Consider the following 16,977-nt stretch of genomic DNA (forward strand, 5'->3'; position numbering starts at 1 on the left):
TAAGGAACAGGAGTGACCCCAGCACTGATCCCTGGGGCATTCCCCATTTGACCTTGCTCCTATGTACATTTGATAGCAAATTATGTGAAAAAATATAAATTATCCTTACATACACAGCCTTTTCAATAACTTTCGCAAACACTGGTCGCATAGAAATAAGTCTAAAATGGTCTGTATCATCCCATTCTCCCTTTTGATAAAGCGGCTTTACTACTGAGTAATTGGACAATTCAGAGACTTCCTTTACCAGGATACAGACCATTCTTAAAGGAAAAATTACAAATATGTCTAAGTACAGGGCTAACATGTGCAGCATAGTACCTCAGTATTCTGCAAGGTACTCCATCATATCCATGAGAGTCCTTAGTCTCCAGTGATTTAATTATTGACTCGGTTTCCCCTTGTCAGTATCACAGAGGATGATGTCAGACATCAGTCTCGGAAAAGCATTTTCCAAGGGAGTTATATGATACCCTACAGAAACTAAGTTCTTTTAGTTCGCCATCAATGCTCAGAAAGTGATTGTTAAATACAGTACATATATCTGACTTATTAGTAACAGAAATATTTCTACTACGAACTGACCTTGACCTTGACCTTGACCTTGACCTTGTGCTGCTGATCAGACATTCCTTCACGACTAACCATATGGTTTTAATTTTATCTTGTAAATTAGCTATTCTATTTGCGTACCACATACTCTTTGCCTACCTAATAACGTTTTAAGCACCTTACAGTACTGTTTGTGATGGGCTACTGTAGCTCAATTGTGACTACTCCTAACATTCTGATATAATTCCTACTTTGTTCTACATGATCCCACTAGTCAGCCACACAGGCTGCCTTTCATTGCTAGTACCCTGTTCAGAACGCTCTAACGGAAAGCAATTTTCAAAGAGTATGAGAAATGTGTTAAGGAAAGCATTATATTTATCATTTATCTTATCTGAACTGTAAGTATCCTGCCGCTCTTGTTCCTTAACGAGGTTTAAAAACTCTCTATTGTCATTGGCTTAGCTTTTCTACATAGTTTGTAATTATATACAACATTTGTTTGAGTACAAAAACCTTTTAGTGTTACAATTTGGGCGTCATGGTCTAGAAGGCCATTCACTCTTCTACAAACAGAATTCCCACCTAGTAATGAAGAATGATTAAAAATTTTGTCTATTGCTGTGTTGCTGTTCCCGTGCATCCTCGTTGGAAGAACCGCAGTTTGCATCAGATCATATGAATTTAGGAGATCTTCCAACATCCTTTTTCTTGCACAATCACATAAGAAATTAATATTGAAGTCACGACATATAACTAATTTTTGGTAGTTCTTATAAAGTGAACCAAGGGCCCTCTGTAGCTTGAGCAGAAATGCTTTCAAGTCAGAGTTAGAGGACCTATAAATAACAACAATCAGAAGTTTAGTTTCAATAAATTCAACTGCCCCTGCACAACATTCAAATATCTGTTCAGTGCAAGTGCCTTGACACGTCTACGGAATCAAACAGAATAGTGTCATGGACACTTCCTCATTCCGCAAAGGACTCCTTGAAAAACAGCCGTCTAATCTGTGTCCTGGTAAAGGAAGTCTCTGAATTGTCCAATTACTTAAGTGATGCACCGATTTACCTACAATGTCAGAGTCAACATCTATAAGCAATTCACTAAATTTATCTCTAATTAATCGTATATTTTGATGAAATACGCTAATTCCTTCACTACTTTGATACCTGACCTCCTTTGAAGGTGATTCCTTTGTTAGAGGAACTTCGTTTAAGAAGGGATACCTATCAGCTGACTTCAGTCTAAAAAAGGTGCAGCTCTAACTCCAACTACTACAGGGATTTTCCCAAGGGTGATCCCACCACCCCCACCTATGCTGTCACCTATAAGCTTTGCCAGCCTTCCCTCCCTATACATATTGAGGTGCAGGCCATACCTAGTGAAACCTGACCAACTGACAGATCCAACAGGCATCACTGCAATGTGAGACATGCCCTCCGCCATGAGCGCCTTCTCCAGACCCGTGTTAACACGCCTAACAGCAACATTAAGATGAGGCCAATCATGACGCTAAAACAGTTGCAAGAAGTGCTCGTTAGTGCCACCAGCTTGAGCAGCTATATTTACCAGGTCACCACCGACATCATACTCTCCACCTACATCACACTCTCCATCGCTGTCAAGACTATATTCCCAGCTCCACCCACAATCACTACCTGATTCTCTTTCGTAAATTTCCTACATAACTGTCCTATGTTAACAGCCTCTTGAGCCAACTCTGCATAAGGCTTCGCAATGCTGGTGACTGCCATTATCTTCTTCTCCTAATACCTCCATCAGAAGTTCATAGGAGAGAAGTGAGTTGACTAAATATCCAACTCCGTTATGGAAGAACAAAATATCGTTTAGGCGCTGTTAGCAGAATGGAAGCTTCATTTCATTTCCATCATAGGGCTGTTAGATAATGACTCTTTGCACAAACTGAATGACGGAATGTCGTGAAACCTATCAGTATGTCAATGACAATAACTCGGTTCGATGTGATGCTGTTCAGATTTATCTATGTTCACATTCTGGCGTTTAATTGAGCTCCTACTAGTAACTACCTAAATCCATAACTCTCCTTGATATATTTATTTTACTTGACGTGGTTTCGTCCAGAATTACAAGCCCACAGTTTCATTTGTTTTCAGGCTTTTATAAAAAACAAAAACTTTACGGAATATTTGTTCAATATAAATATCCAGCACTAACAAAAACATATGTCTTAACCGCTGCAACATGGTTGCCATCAGTATTGCTCAAAAATTATTACTCAAAATACAAATACAGTGTCACCCGAACCAATCTGACTTGCTGTGGACTCAGTCACTACTGCCCATCACAATCAATATTCTTTCGATACTAGGCTCAGTATCAGCTGAGGCAGCTTCTTTTGTAATTGTGGCTTGTGACATTATTGCCATGGAGTCAACCAAGCATTCCATTATAGACTGCCGGTTCCGTTCGCATGCAAATCGTGTTTATAATGCGTTGATCGAATCGAGTTGAGATGTCGATAGACGTGCTGAAATTTACAAAAACAAATCCATGCATATTATAGAAGTGGATGTACGTAAATATGTATGTGTGTATGTTTCACATCTCCTCCTCCTTAACCACTGGACTGATCTCTGCCAAACGTAGTACAATATCGCATACTGTGTGGGAAAGAATCGCTGTGATGGTGGGGGTGAAAAAGCAGTGTAGTCCACAACACGCGAATACCTACACTTTATTTATCCAGTATTTAAGAATGAGAGCATTTAACGACTTTCAACAAACAACAGACATAATTTCAAACCTTTACGAAACTTTTTCTCACTGTTAATCGGCGTAAAAAAATGAAAGGAAAAATTTTATCGCTACTACATTTTCGCCGTTCGTGCACTAAAACTGCCGCACGGAGCATGAGTATTAATATATTACTTTTTTACTAGTAACTACATTCGCGACACATTTTGCAGACAGTATTAACATGTACCACTGAATTTACTGACAAAATTATATCATTGTACCACTCATAGTTCAGAAGATATGACCTCATAATGCTGAGATGTGTGAAAAATTGCCGCATTATGCACGACGTTTGGGTTTATTACTTCTTCACTTCTAATTCTACTCGCAACACATTTTGCAGATAGTAGGCACACATACCACTGGATGTACCCGCAAAATTATTTGCAGCACATTGTTCTGGAGATACAAATAGCGTAAAAATGAAGCTGCAGGACGATATTCGCAAGAGATGCAGGTGAACTATGTATACAAATACCTGTGAAAGATTGTAAATAATATGTGAAATACGTTTGACATCTGCGCACGCAGGCAAAGCGGCGGGTAAAAAGTTAATCATAAAGCCCTGGAACAATTTCAATCAAATTTGGTACATATATTTATTGCGATATGGATAGATATAGTATGGGGGTTTGAACCACCATCCTCGTATTGGGGGTGGGGATCATAATATGGAGAGAGAAGGAGGCAGAAAGAGGTGGGCAGACAGAGAGGGGGAAGTAGGAAATGGACTAATAGCAGATTGGGATGGATGATTACATTTCATTAAGAGAGTACAAAACTGAAATCGAATATTTCAAGACAAATTATTTTGAAAGTTATCGTCATATTTTAGCGATGTTTTAATTTATTAGCAGTATTTAAAAGTCATATTTTAGGTGAAACTAGTTACCAGTATCGAGGTATCTTGACCTAGTGCTTCGATTGCTCAGCTGCTTTAAAAACAAAACAAAACTGAACTGAACTGTTATCTAGCACCAGGCTTGAGATGAAAAGAGAGGGATGATTTCATGCAATTTTGTGCTGGAGCAGAAAACGTCAGTTTTATATCAGAACCGAATTTTATAGTGTGAAACTGTACCTTATGGTGAAATAAGAGTCCTCTGTGTGAAGCACCTCATACATTCCACCCACGCTGGTCATCAATCCAGCAAGCGCTTTCGGATCCGCTTTGGTTTAATTTCATTTCTTCCAAACTATTCTAACATCTCAGGAAGCGGACAGAAGTATCAGCCTATAATTCACGAATTAATAAAAGTCAAAGTTTATAAAAACTGAAAAATTCAAGAACGAGTTATTTACTTGCAACGGAAACAGAGACAGACAGTGTACGTTCCTAAAAGTATCAACTAATGGGTTGCTGCCTCCTCCACATATCTTGCAAAAAGGAATGGACGTAAACTTAGATTCGGGTCCGCGCGGAGGCCAACTAACACTCCTTCCCGCGCACAATTCTCTACTGGAGCAGAAATGAAGGGAAATTATAGTGTACACTAATTTTACCCTTTACCACATACCTTAAAATGACTTGAAGGTGTGATGTCCTTAGGTTAGTTAGGTTTAAGTAGTTCTAAGTTCTAGGGGACTGATGACCATAGATGTTAAGTCCCATAGTGCTCAGAGCCATTTGAACCACTTTTTGAAGTACAAAGCCATGCAGGTCCCTGTAAAAAATGCTGCCCAGTATTCTCATATTGAAGATGTCACTGAATAAAATTGGGTTGTATAATTAATCAACGTGAGCAATATTTCACCTAGTTTTCCCATGACACTGCATCACCCAGATAAACTATGACGTTTATTTGGAAAATGAGAAACTCTATTACTCTGCTGCGTACAGCCTTCTGTCATTATTTAATAATTTACAATGTAAAAATGCAGAGCTGATTCTTGCTTTCGTCGCACAGTTGCCATGCGTTTATCCTTTTTTAGGATAGAAGAGGTAGCAATTTTTTCTTTTCTAAAAATTTGCACTCAATTTTTGTGTGTGATGTCCTTAGGTTAGTTAGGTTAAGTAGTTCTAAGTTCTAGGGGGCTGATGACCTCAGATGTTAAGTCCCATAGTCAGAGCCATTTGAGCCATTTCAATTTTTGTGGCTTTGCGACTAATCTCCTCAATAGTCAAAATATGCTCGTCAAAGGAAGAGACAAAAGTGATTCACTCTACTTCCCATCCTCTACCACATGAAAGTTCAGCAGAGATCCACAGCCGAATCTTCCCATGTTCCAGTACGATTTCAAGTCAGATCACATTTCTAACAAATGTTTTAGGTTGTTGGTTAGACTCTTACAGATCTCCAGGCCAAACGTACCCACGTCCATATGTAAGATACTCATATAGATTTGCTTTAGAAAAAAAATATTGCTCCCAAGCGCAAGACCTTACAGTCTCAACAAACTAGACGAGGCGGAAAAATTACCGCAAATGTGATGACGGAGATTCTAAATGTAACAACGAAGAGAAATGGTAAACAATAAAAAAAACACGCTAATTGCAGTCTACTAGGAAACTTGTGTTTAGAGTTCTATGAAACACGCTTAATGCAGCAATTACATCGTGCACAAAAAATTACAAATTACTGTTACAATTCCTTCTGTATACATTCCTAAAAGAGTCATGTTGATTTTTCCTACGCATATCTCGTGAAAAGGCCGAGGAGATAAAATTAGAGAGGATGGAACTAACATATTCTTCCCAACAATCGTTCTTTCCGTCCAGCATTCGCGACTTGAACAGGAAAAGGTAGAGTGACGGTGGTACACGATGAACCTTCCACCACTCACCACAAGATGGCTTGCAGATTATAAATATAAGTGTGCTGAATGTTAAAAAACACACGGTTGGCACGAGTATTATTTCCCTCATGGTGCAACTGAAAAACTGCTTTTTGTGTTATATCGCTAAGAGGCACAACTGTAAGATTTACAAAATAAATATCTTCACTTAAGCCGACTGTTGTTGTAAAACGTATCACTTGCACATAGAGAAACTATGTTGGGTGGATGGGTGGAAAGCAAATTGCATCCTTTTGCTGTTCAAAGCAAGATGAAACGTCGAAAACCATCTCGATTAAAACTGAATTCCGTTGCTTCATCATTTACTGAATATGGCCCCTAACGACAGCAAGATGCCTGCTGGCTAATTAACTGTAAGACGAGTTTTACATAATTACAACCTTGTAGCATGTCACAAGGACGGCGTGCCGTCAGACCAGCCCTCGCGCTGTTTGAGAGCCGCTGCCCATCATTTCAACCTTCGCCGCAGTTTTCTGTCAGAGCGTGGTAAGGAGGGCACCTCGCTGCGTCCCAGCACCTCTTGAAACATCACTCATTTCCGAGCATACACGATGTTCCCCAGTAGCTGTAGCTACACAGCCTTAATAAGACTGACACCACACCCAACAACGCGAAAGTCACGGTCACCTGCAATTTCGAAATGGAGTTGCCAGAACAGTTTTGCTAACTACGAGAAAAAATGCTGAATACACAAAAGCTTACTTTGCATAAAGTAGAAGTTGTTTAAGTAAAAATTATTTTATGTTTTCCTCTATCAATTGTCGTAGTTGAGAAAAGAAGATTAAACCATTCATCGCTAAGCCAGAACACTTTTTTAATTTTTTTATTTTAAGACTAGAATCATGCTACTGCTTTTTGCAGGTGAACTTCTATACCGGTTTGGGTATTCAGTACCCCCTACCATTTCTTCCACCCATCATTCCATGTTATATTTCGTGTTTATACATCGACACTTTCATTTACAGGTTGTATACCTTAAAGCGAAACGCTCTCAATGTATTGTGAAGCAAAGTATTCAAACAACATTACTTGTAGTGTGTTATGTGGTATCATCGTTATTCTGATATTGCCTTTGTATTTTCATTGACTTTTCGAGATACTTTTACAACTCGCTGCTCGTAGGGCTATAATATTAATAATTTAAAAATGATTTTAAGTACGTTATTCGCACATATGTCGTGAGCCTACATCCCAAAGGATATCGCTATGCTTCTTTCGTTGAATAACACACGGTTGGAAACGAAATGCTGTTTAGCAAGTTCGGTGATCCATGACGTATTGAGGTGAGATAAAGAAAAGGATATCCGCCATTTGTCCGCGGGGTTAAGCGGCGCGGCCTCGAGAGAATGTGGAGCACCAGCTGGGAGGCGAAGCAGGCCCCGGATGCAGCAGGCCTCTCAACTCCGCGCTCCACGGAGCTGCCGGCTCACTACGCAATCGTGACTCACTCTCTACATTCACTTGCTGAACAAGGTCTGCAGTGAAACCTAGTTGCTCTTACTTGTACAGCACATCTCCAAAAAATAAAGAAATACCTACCAGCAGAGAAACACTTCTACCGGAGTGCAAAAAATAAGAATATATTCCTGTTTCTTTAAAAATCTCTGATTGAAAAATGGGGTACCAGCTGTTTCTTTCCATCTTCTACAGCACCTTTCGAAAATTTTCCATAAAATATGGCATTTGATTTTTTTAACGCGCAACTCAGCTCTTACTCCCACAAGCTCCCCTAATTGTAACTCACACCCACTAGCCCATCGCTGTAAGTCGCTCGTACCTATGCACTTCCAGTTGTCGTTTCTCATTCACTCATTCAGCCCCATTTCATTGTCATCTCTTTGTGTCTCTCAGGCGCTGTTTCCTGTATCACAGCCACAGTCCAGTTCGTTCTGTCCTACTACTACTGCTTCCTCTCACTGTCACTCTCACCTTCTTGACCTCTCTTACTGCTAATGCATCTCTTCCTTACTACTGCTGCTGTCTCTTCGCTTTCTCTCTCTTCCTCGCTGTAATTGTCATATACTCTGTCACTCATTATCACTTCCACTTTTTCTCTTTATTCCTTCCCTCCTCCCCCTGGAACTGTGTTGTTCTCTCTTTTCCTAGCACTGATCTGTCGCTGTCAGTTATGTACGCTGCCGCTGTGTCGTTCTCCTTCTCTCATACTGCCATTGTCTCCTTCGCTCTTTCTATAACGCAACCACAGCCTGCTGTCATACAATATTTATTACTTTCCCGTCTCTTTGGTACTGCCCCTGTCTTGTTCTCTTTCAGTGCATAAAAGCACGAATATATTAGCATGCCAAAACTTTCGGGGAACGGTTGGTGGATGGGTACAAGCGCATTACATCGATTTACTAGTTGGTGTGAGTGAGTTATGTTAGGGGAGCTTGTGAGAGCGTGGGTGAGTTGCATGTTTAAAAAAGCACGAATATGCATGCCAAAATTTTTGGGAAAATTTTTAAAGGTGTTGAGAAAGATAGAATGAGGCAGCTAGTACCCCATGTTTCATTCAGAGTCTTTTAAATAAACAGGAACATATTCCCATTTTTTGTACTGCAGTAGGAGAACTTTGCCGCTGGTTCCCTACTTTTCCCTGCTGCAACATGGCACGTAAGTCAGAAATGTACAGGTCAGTTCAATTTAGATAGTTTACTTTTGTGAAAGTGAAATGAGACAAAACTAATTTTACAACTCAGACCGGAATTCACGCGCAAAAAGTTTTTGCATGTGCTTCAGTGCTATAACGTGGGGTTCCCAGATGATAACGGAGAAGATTTGCAGCATATTTCCACATGCTGAGTCACTTTATAAACTACATTTTCGCCTCACATTGAATTTTACGTGTGAATATAAGGTAACTTTGAATTTATGTTTCACGGAAAAGGATAAAGAAATGACGAAAATTTTCAAGGTTTTTCGAGAACGGGATCTTAGGAATACAACGTAAAAATTACAGGCATTAGTGTGCATAGTCGTCTCGGAATCCGCGCTCGGTTTTGGTACCCAAAAAACAAGTTTTTGGGGTGTTTCTCGATAACGGATAAAGGTAAATGCAATTTGCTGTGATTATTTATTATTTAGATTTTTGTCTCATACCGAATTTTGTGTGTAGAGGTTGAACCTCTGTATATTGGAAATGGAAAAAGATCAAGAAAATTTTCAAGGTTCTTCGAGATCGGGATCTTAGGAATATATCGCAAAAATTTCAGCCACTTGCTGTGCATAGCCATCTTAGAACCTCGGCTGAATTTTGGTCCATCGGTGACGGTAAAAATATAGTCAAAAAACACTTCTTGTGGGATTTTCCGAAGGACTGACTGACTGACATTAGTCCCATCAAGCCGACAGTAAACCACATCAAATGCAAAAACAACCAACCAATTCACTCCATTTGCCTAAGCAGTAGGAAGTGTATAATATTCATACTTTGGCCCTGTACTGTAGGATCGTGACACTGATCGTTCTGTTGCGTATGGTCCCTGGCGGAAGGGCTATTGAAAACATATGACCCTACCTTTTTATAATTGAATTTGATCTGAGTTATGATATTTATTGCTGCTGTGAAGAGCTGGTTCAAGTAAAATGTGATATGGAAGAATGACGCAGATGAAAGTCAGGCGAAGACATGTATTACATCATTATTGAAGATAAGGGCTGCAGCATATTTCTGATGCGAGTTTCTGTTGGTTCTAGGTTCCCCTCTTCCTTCTGTTGCAGATTCAGCACTCCTGCGAAGTCTGTAGTACATGTCTACATCCATTTTCTCTTCTCTTCTCTGTAATGATGATTAAATAGTTATTTGTGGTGGTTCCCTCTGTATTTGGCTAATGCTCTAACTTTATCAGGAAATGATTAACTGAGCTGAGAATATACACTGACGGAAATGGAAAGTTGTACACTATTAACATCATGACCGAACGCTGCCAAACTGATACTCCGGTACGTTCATACCTGTGTACCATCTACATATACGTCTACATACATACTCCGTAAGCCACAGTATGGTGCGTGGCGGAGGGTATCCTGTACTGCTACTTGTTACTTCCTTTCCTGTTCCGCTCTCAAATAGAGCGAGGAAAAAACGAGTGGCTATATGCCTCCGTACGAACCCTAATCTCCCTACTTTTATATTCGTTATCCTTACGCGAAATGCATGTTGACAGCAGTAGAATCGTTTTGTGGTAAGCGTCAATCGCCGGTTACTCCTCGAAAAGAACGTCTCCTTTCCTACAGAGACTCCCATTTGAGTTCCCGAAATATCTCCGAAATACTTGCATGTTGTTGGAACCAACTGGTAACAAATCTAGGAGCCGGCCTCTGAACTTCTTCGATGTCTGCTTTTAATCCGACCTGGTGCGAATCCGAAACACGAACAGTATTCAACAGTGGGTCGCACTAGTGTCCTATAGGCGGTCTCCTTTACAGATGAACCACACCTTCCTAGAATTTTCCCAATAAACCAAAGTCGACCTTTCGCCTTCCATACTACAACCCTTGCGTGCTCATTCCATTTCATATCATGTACTTTGCAACGTTACGCCTAAGTATTTAATCGACATGACTGTGTCAAGCAGCATACTGCTGAACATTATGGGTTTGTTTTCATATCGACGACGACACCTCCCGTACACCACAGTATCGTCAGCAAACAGCCACAAACTGCTACCCACCCTGTCCGGCAGATCATTTATGTATACAGAGAATAATAACGGTCCTATCACAGTTTCCGGGACGCTCTGACGATACCGTTGTTCTTGATAAACACATGATATCGATGATGTACTGTCTTCTGTTACTTAAGAAGTCTTCGAGACACTCACGTACCTGGGAACCTGTTCCATATGCTCACAACTTCTTTAACAGTCTGCACCGGGACACCGCTCAGATGCTTTTTAGGAATCTAGAGACATGAAACCTGCCTGTTGCCCTTCACCCACAGTTCGCAGTACAGCATACGAGAAATGGGCAAGCTGAGTTTCGCAAGAGTAGTGCTTTCTAAATCCTTGATGATTCGTGAACAAAACCTTTTCCCTCTTAGGGAAATTTATTATGTTCGAACTGAGAATGTGTTCAAGGATTCTGAAGCAAACCGATGTTAAGAATATTGATCTGTAATTTTGCGGGTCCGTTCTTTTACCCTTCTTATATACAAGAGTCACCTGCGCATTTACCCAGTCGCTTGGGACTTCAAGCCGTGCGAGATATCAGCGATAAATGCAAGCTGAGCAAGGGGTCAATGCTGTAGAGTACTCTTTCTACAACCGAAATGGGATTCTATCCAGACCTGGAGATTTATTTGCTTTCAGATCGTTCAGTTGTTTCTCTACGTCAGAGATGCTTATTACTAAGTCATCCGTATGGGAGTCTGTTCGATGGTCAAACGACGGTATATTTATACGATTCTCCTGCGTGAACGATCTCTTAAACTTAGAACTTCGGTTTCATTTTTGCTGCTATTTTTATTCATTGGCCTTTGTCATTAGCCATTTAGCCAGAGAAGTGAATAGCCAGAGGTTTGGTATAGAATATCAAATATACATCTTGGACATTAGAAATTACATTAATTCTAGGTAAACTTCATGGTTCACTTTCTACAGTCACACACTCAACACAGTCCACATATCACAAATTTCCACACCGGATCCTTTGTGTGTGACTTATAACTGGATATCGGCCTTTTGAAAAAACCGTGCAATAGCGACGTAGTCCGGAAGATGGCCGTCAAAGATGTAGGCTGTGGAGTCCCTGCTCTGATCAAGGCCTTAAGAAACTTGCGGCGTTGTGTGTTATAGCGTGACCACCCAAGTATCACTTGGTTGAGATCTGAAATCTCAGTTGGGTGGACTTCGCAGTACCGAGACTGCTGAACTTTCATCCTACGAAGATGTTAAGAGTAACAGCCGAGACCCAGCTGGATGTTCGTAATAGTAGTGGTATGACGTCTAGATAGCACGATATGGGAGATTTTCGCGGAATACTCGACTGTATTGCGGCATAATGTCTTCCTTTGGGCTGTTGTGAGACCTCCAACGTCTGTGACCAGTCTTGATGGACGTTTTCTTCACGCCAGAAACAAAATCTGTGTGTGGAAGGCAACTGTAGTAAGGTTGGCAATCAAGCCCACTTTGTTTCTCCAGGTGGTCCGCCGTCGCGTTACAAGAGATACCAGAGTGTCCCTTGATCCACAAAACTGGACACGTTTATGTTGACGTTGACACTGATGGGCTAACTTAATTACATCAAGCACATGGTGGTTGCTCTTGGAGACCCACTGGTGCTTTTTCAGGTTTTCCAGTGCTCTCCTCGAATCCGTAACAATGCTGATATCGTCGAACTGATTTGCCACATACGGAAAGGCATCTTTGATTGCAAGAACTACAGTGAAGATGCTGGCTTCCGTCGGAATCTTAAACATAGCCTTAGATAGTGGATCCCTGCAAAAGTGCGCAAAACCGGTGCCGTCTTCTGTTTTGAAGCCGTCAGTGAATATTTTGAAAATTTTGAAATTTGTGGTAAGTTCCTATGGGGGCAAACTGCTGAGGTCATCGGTACCTAGGTTTGCACACTACTTAACCTAAGTTAAACTAGCTTACGCTCATGACAAGAGACACACCATGCCCGAGGGTGGACTCGAACCTCCGACGGGAAAAGCCGTGCGAAACGTGGCAAGACGCCCAATACCTCGCGGCTACCCCCACCCCCACGGCGATTTTTTGACTGATGAAGGCCACAGTGATGCAATAGATGGGAAACGCCAACGGAAGTAGTGAAAGTTCGACTCGATCCTCTGGACTGATAGGAGATTGTGGGTCCTTGGTTAAGTACTTCGTGTTCCAAGCTAAAGGCAGGAGGCAGGGAGTTTTAGGACAAGGGGTATCATATATCTTCGTTGCCTGAAACTTTGAATATTATAGATGCCCATCTTCGCCGAATCCTGTCGACGTACCCGTTTTCCTCAATGAGCTAGTTAAGATTTTGAAGAAGAGGATGAACTGTTTGCGCCACTATGCAAAGGATGAATTTCTGAGGCAAGTAAGTCCTCCGGAATTAAAGGGACATCTCCCCTGCCTCCACCAAAAGCACTTTTACAGAATTCATCGCCCCAAGACAGATTCGTATTGCACCGTACTGCAGAGTATCGATGTTGCTTACGAGAGATGTCGAAGCATTGCCACATAACGTGCATCCATAATCAGTACAGAGTGATTCATGCCAAGGTAAAGAGTGAGTAGGACTGTAACGTCAGCTCCCCACCGTACACGGGTTACCACGCGTAGGATACTGAGCTATCGACCGAGCTTGGAAGTCCAATATTACACACAACTTGCCCACGTCAATCTTCTGTCGACAAAGAGTGCAAGCCATTTGACTGAGATCCTTTTTGGAATGATAGGACAAAATCATATCTCGAGCCTTGCTATCGTCCCTCTATGTCGCGTAAAGACAACCTCCGAGAACTTGGTACCTGCCAAACTGAGTCAAGTTCTGCACGACCACAAGTATAGTACGTCCACCGCTCAATCTAATCACCTTGGCGTCATCCGCAGGATAAGAGAAAACGTTTATATGCAGATGTCATCGGGGTACATTAGAATTTTTACTGAAGGACCAGAGATTGTGCCAAGGTTTGACGAGTAAACTGCATAAAGAATTGGATTACGGGTAATGAGATCTGGCATTTTTCTGTCTTTCACTACCACACCAGACTGGTCAACAAGGGACTGGGTAGAAGCCTTAGAATCACTCACAGATTTTATGTGGGACCAAAATTTTCTCGGGTCTCGGCAAGAATTAGTGCTAAGGTATGACGGTGGTAGTTGTAAGGTTCACGCATAGATCTTTACACAGACTCACGAATTTCTATTAACTTTTGCCTGTCGTTATTTGCGATCTCTTTTGAACCGAAAGTTCAAAATCCTGTACTTTCTCTGCATTTTTCGAATTTCGTTGTTAAGCCGTGGTGGGTGTTTTCCGTCCTTAATCCATTTATTCGGCACATGATTTACAATCTGTTTAAACTTTGCCCATAATCACTCTAAGTCCATCGTACTGGACCCAAATGATGTCACTTCATTGTATAAGTGTGTTGCTGACAATTGTCTGTCTGCTCTTTCCAACAGAAAAACTCTCCTAGCTGCTTGATTGATATGCTATGTTGATTAAAATGCCATCCTTATGCGAATTTATATTTGGTATTTTCAGTATAGAAAATCATTCGTACAGATGAATGGTTTGAGTACGTGATGGCTACACAGTGTGTCTAATTTTACCGGAATCTATAAGGTGGTGGTTGCAACGCAGTGTGCCCTGAGAACTGTGTGTGCATTGACTGCAGAACGAATGGTGACGAGAAGAACCAAGGACAACAGTGTGGCTGATGAGTATGCACGGGTACTTCCAGAAGGACTACACCACGAATAGACAGGTGACAGCAGCTGAAATCTGACAGAGGCTACACGCATCCACCAAGAAACGTCAGGAACAGATTACTGGAAACTGAGTTGAAATTTCGAGTTGTCGTACGTCATTTAGCGCTGTTATTAGGCTGGTGCATAACTTCATAATGTTTTTGTTTTGCATGTTGCTATTGTGGTTGCTATGGATTTATTTATCGATTGTCGTTTTTTGTTTGTAGTTCACCGTTGCTATTTCTGTTTACATATAGTCATTTTGTCATCTGTAGATAGTGAGTGGAGCTGTGGACGCTAAAAAATAGGGAGCCAAGAGGATAAATCGAAACATTTCCGACACATTCGTCTCTTTGAGTTCAGTAGAGGAGTGACAGCAGCGGAGGCAGCCAGAAACATTTGCTCCGTGTGTGACGATAATACCATTGAGCGGAGCACGGCAAGGAGATAGCTTTCTCGTTTCAAAGAGGATCGTTTTGATATTAGTGACTTGTTTTCATTGCGTATCGAAGTGTTGTTGTTCCATACCTGTCATGGATTTTGGTTTCCTTACCAGAGGTTTTCCAATTGCCCACTACAGGCTGTCACATATTGCAGACCATGAAGCCCAAATTCTATGCCAACCTCACTGATGGAAAGACTAAGCAGGTGTACAAGGTCAATTTTATTTCTTTCAACAGCATTCTTTTCTAATATTTCAGTAAGATTGCCCTAAATATTTCTATTGTACTACACGAATCATTTTTCACATGTGCCACCTACAGCCGTCTGTGAGACGTAAAAAATTTCAAATACTTATTTTAAGCACGATGCAACTGAGCTATAAAAAATTATTACATAAAATTCCAACATAAATTACATTACACAAAAACATCGTTACAGCAGCTTAATTTATTGCACATTACTTCGGTGAAGGCATTCTTGCGTAAAGTAGAATGAGCTAGTCAACAGAACAATCCTTAATTCGTTCTTAAGCAGTACTGTGATTCTCATAAACTATTTACTACATTCTGGAGATTGTTGTATTCATCTGGACCGATGCAGCAAACTCTGCTTAGTTTGCTTTCACTAAGTGTCCCGTCACAAAAGGCAACACACTGTGCACACGAATTGAGAGCGGTGACAGTTCGTTACAAATTGATGCGACACTAATTTTTGATACGAGCATTGAGGGACTACACAGCCATGAAGAGAAAAGGAAGACATTAATCCTGCTGTATGTGAAGTCTCTTGTTCTAATGGGTTGTGTTATCATTCATGGAAGTGGACAGAGCCACTATAATTTTACGGTAATATTACAGAAGATAATCCGATTGCTCCAAGAAATATTTACCGTTTTAGCTTACGTTTTAGTAAAAATAACCGTCTGCACACTCTCCCCATGCATAGGTCAAATTATGTCGATAATTTTGTGGGGAAAGTAAGCGAAACACTTCGGTTTATTGACAGACCACTTAGAAATTGCAACAGGTCTTCTGAAGAGACTGCTTACATCATGCTTGTTCGCCGTCTTCTGGATATTCCTGTGCGATGTGGGATCTGCATCAGATGGGACTGAAGGAGGACATCGAAAAAGTTCAAAGAAGGGCAGATCTTTTTGTACTATCGCAGAACAGGGAAGAGAGTAGTACGGAAATTATACGTGAACTGGGGTGGTTTTTCGTTGCGACCTCCGATTGTGAAAATATTCTGCTATCGGCCACCCATAGGAACAAACGATCATCATGATAAAATAAGAGAAATCAGAGCAAGCGCAGAAAGATTTAAGTGTAAGTTTTTCCTGCGCGCCATCGAGAGTGGAATGATAGAGAAATAGCTTCAAGGTGTTTCGATGAACCTTCTTCCAGGTACTTAAGTGTGGATTGCGAAGTAATTATGTAGATGTAAATATAGATGTTATATAGTTTATGTGTTAATACTAGAACTAATTCTCACTTAGGTGTCAAGAAGACACATTTCTTATAAAAAAAATGTTTCAAATGGCTCTGAGCACTATGGGACTTAACATCTAAGGTCATCGGTCCCCTAGAACTTAGAACTACTTAAACCTAACTAACCTAAGGAAATCACACACATCCATGCCCGAGGCAGGATTCGAACCTGCGACCGTAGCGGTCGCGCGGTTCCAGACTGAAGCGTCTAGAACCGCTCGGTCACACCGGCCGGCCCCACATTTCTTATAGACAAGCAGAATTTTTCATTTAACAAACAGGAATCTTCCAATTAATTTATAACATGACGAGCTTTTGCTTTGTGCCAGTTTGACTTGCACGAGTCCTGTTTCACGAATGCAAGTTCAATAGTGACTCTTCACTCCTACAATCGAGGCTACGTAAACTTGTATCTAAGTTTTCGATATTATTCACGTTTTCAACCAACCCTTAATGTTTGTTTCCTAGAAAGTAATAGCATAATGAACACCTACAGATTTCAGTTT

This window comes from Schistocerca cancellata, chromosome 1 (assembly GCF_023864275.1).
Source record: "Schistocerca cancellata isolate TAMUIC-IGC-003103 chromosome 1, iqSchCanc2.1, whole genome shotgun sequence".
Lineage (NCBI taxonomy): Eukaryota > Metazoa > Arthropoda > Insecta > Orthoptera > Acrididae > Schistocerca > Schistocerca cancellata.